Below are 3,664 nucleotides of genomic sequence, written 5' to 3'. Positions count from 1 at the left end.
ACTAACCTCATAAATCATATTTTTGATAGATGTCATATTTCTACATGGCAAATAATTTCCTAGTAAGTGTTGTAGAGTCATAGAAAACCAACAGTTATGACATGCATTCTGTGGAATTAAATCTGTAATTGTAAGGGGTACGGAAGGATTGCTTCACATAGTCTTCTTCTGATCCTAACAGTACTTACAATAACTTTAAGTCTTCTTTGATTTTCCTGGAGCTGATCATTGGTTGAGTCTTTGCCATTTTGGTTATTCTTCTATCCAATGGAATGGTAGTGACCGTTTTTTCCCACGTTGTTCAGGCTTTGGATGTCATTTCAAGGCATTTGAAATCATTTTGGCTGAGCAGCCTTTCATTGTCTTTACTTCTTTATGTTTTCCCCTCTCCAATCAACGTTTTAATCAAAGCCCACTGTTCCTCAGAGCAATGTCTGGAACGAGCCATTTTGCTGAGTAGTTCAGTGTGAAATGCACTATAACCAGCATGCTTCCTTCCTTAAAGATGGGCCATAACTGACACCATGTTTCTTCACAGAATCAATCTCAACTCACTAACTGAACGCAACACTATTATTTTTAACACAATTGTATATTGAATGAAAAATGGGAGCTGAAATCACGGTGCGGCCCCCGGTGCTGCGCATCGGAGTGTGAATGTGTGTGAGTGTTTATCTGATGAGCAGGTGGCACCTTGTACGGCAGCCTTGGCCACAGTGTATGAATGTGTGTGAATGGTGAATGGTTCCTGTAGATGTAAAAGCGCTTTGTGCAGTTAAGACTAGAAAAGCTATATACAGCACATTCACATTTATTATACAAATTCTTGGACAAAATATATAGCCTATCAGTTGATGATATACTGTATTGGTTGAAACCAACTGAAAGAATCAATGGTCGCATCCGGCGTCAGAGGATGAGTGGTAACCTATAGCAATCACGTGATCTTGATTGGTCTCTCCCTGCACGCTCCGCTACGGTCAAATGCCTCGTTCATCTTTAGGAAGAAGGATGACGGCATAATGTCCTTAGCAACGGTCGCATCACTACGGCAACATCCTCCGGTGTCCCCTGCTGTCCCCGTGACTATCATCTGTTGTCAAGGGAAAAAACACCATTTCCTCTCGGATGGACTGATGACTTCAGAGATGGTGTGTTGTCATGGGCTGAGCGCGAGCGCCCACCGCAGCAGCCGTTTGTGTCTCGCGACTTAAGTGCCTTAATTTGGAGTGGACTGGGGAGGGAAACGTGGCCACGAGGACCCTGTCTCCCGCCTCATCACCGATCAGCCTTTATCCTTCACCAGCCCGCCAGACAGCGCTGTCTGCAGCCCGGAGCTGTTGACTCTCATCTGGACCATTCCTATTTGCACCGACCGGCTCTCATCCAGTCATCCAGCGGCGCGCGCGGCTGAATGGATCCCGCCGTGCTCATCTTCCTGCTGTACGTGATGATCGCGCACGAGCTGGTCTGTGGCTTGGTGCAGTACCGAAAACTGAGCTCCAAGCCCCGAAAACGTGCAGCTGGACCACTACTGCGCACGAGGTGTGTGTGTGTGTGTGTGTGTGTGTGTGTGTGTGTGTGTGTGTGTGTGTGTGTGTGTGTGTGTGTGTGTGTGTGTGTGTGTGTGTGTGTGTGTGTGTGTGTGTGTGTGTGTGTGTGTGTGTGTGTGTGTGTGTGTGTGTCATCAACATCTGGATGTAGATAATACACCAATATGTTTTTGCACTGCTGACATGTAACCTATTTATAGCTCTGAGAGGATTGGTATTGTTGGGGTTGGTGTCACCAGACATCAATGTCAACAATAACAATAGTTGTGTCACTCTACCTTGCTAAAAAAAAAAAAAGACATTTAGCAAGACACAAAAAAAATTAGTAACAAAATAAAGCCATGTAACAAATTAAAGCACATTTGTAAGTGTAATTTCCAAAACTTTGTGTAAAGGAGATGGAGGGAGCTTCAGTCTTGACCTCAGTATGTCTGTAAACACTCAGAGGAGGACTTGCTCGGGTCATTATCCTATGCAACCACTACGGTGTCTTAACAGTTCTTCATCACGTGTGCTTCCTCCTCAGCGCCCAGGTGTGTCGGGGAGCATGGAGGACAAGCAGCCAGTCGTTCCGGCCCGACAGAGGACGGGGGGACCTGAGGAAGAGCGGACGCATTGTGAGAAAAGCCTAATAAAGACAGAAACTATGGACACTTGCTGCAGAATAACTTGAATGGCAGCGTACCGGGCCAAGTTGATATCAACAGCAGAATTTGCTCACTGAGGGGCGGCGAGTACTGTGAATAAGGCTCTGCTGAGGTCTGGGAGCCCAATCCAGCAGATGGCCTCTGTAGATGCAGATGTTTAAAAAAAATCGTTGTCTTACAGTCCCAATAAAATCTGTGGTTAATACACATGATGTTACTTTTTTCCATCCATTCATCTTCATCTGCCTATCTGGGGTCGGGTTGCAGGGGCAGCAAATCCAGCCGAGGACCCCGAACTTCCCTTCCCCGAGCCAAGTTACCCAGCTCTGACTGGGGGCTCCCGAGGTGTTCCCAGGCCAGGGTAGAGGTATATGCTGCATCCCAGGTCCTTAAATTGCATCCCAAGCTCCTCCACTTGCCTCCCTTCCTCGCATCTATCCCACTGAGGAAGCACAGAGAGACGCAAGGAAATCATCGAAGGAAACAAGCTTCGAGAGGGATGAGAAGTCCTTTCCTCTGATCATCTCATTCATGTGTCAGCTGTATGGGCGGAGGAAGCATCGGCTGCTCTCGGGCATCCTCGCTTACAGCTCCTCGGTGATCCCTCCTCGATGCTCGCTTTGAGACGTCCTTCACGGAAGAGGGACAGAACAACTTAGGGGAACTGAGATGTACCACCAGTCTCTCCACCTAGTCCTGGGTCCTTCTTGAGGCCTCCTTCCAGCTGGACTAGCCTGGAACACCTCCCTAGGGAGGCACCCAGGGGGCATTCTAACCAGATGGCCAAACCACCTCTGCTGACTCCTTTCCAGGCAAAGGAGCAGCGGCTGTACTCACCCTATCTCTAAGGTTTCTCAAAAGACGCTGAAACTGCAGTTTTAGCAAGAAAAAATAAATAAAAAATAGATAAAAAAGACAGTATAAAGACAACAGAATAACAATAATAATAATAACAACAATAAGAACATTCGTCAAATAAACAAAGAAAAGACCATCAATTATTATTAAAGTGTCAGTGTTGAGTCCAGTGATAAAGTGACCAGGTGTGTGTGTGTGTGTGTGTGCGTGTGTGTGTGTATATATATATATATGCAAATTGTCTGGTCCCACTCCAACCATCATTGCTACTGTCTACCGCCCCCCTAAACTTAAATGTCTGTTGCTCCGCCTTTTCTGTTGTATAGTATTTGTTTTGCTTATAGTATTTGTTTTGCTGTTTATATTTTGTTTGCTGTTGTTAGTATTTGTGTTTGCTGTTGTATAGTATTTTTTGCTGTTGTATAGTATTTGTTTTGCTGTTCTTAATTTATGAATCCCTGTGCGGCGTCCTTGAGTGCCTGAAAGGCGTCTTTTACTAAAATGTATTATTATTATTATTATATATATATATATATATGTATATATATTGTCCTCTCTGCCCTATTTCCTCCTCCCCCCTAGTGAGGAGTTGTAGAGTCTGATGGC

Source organism: Etheostoma spectabile, chromosome 16 (assembly GCF_008692095.1).
Source record: "Etheostoma spectabile isolate EspeVRDwgs_2016 chromosome 16, UIUC_Espe_1.0, whole genome shotgun sequence".
In the NCBI taxonomy this organism is placed as follows: Eukaryota; Metazoa; Chordata; class Actinopteri; order Perciformes; family Percidae; genus Etheostoma; species Etheostoma spectabile.
This window is presented reverse-complemented; position numbering follows the sequence as displayed.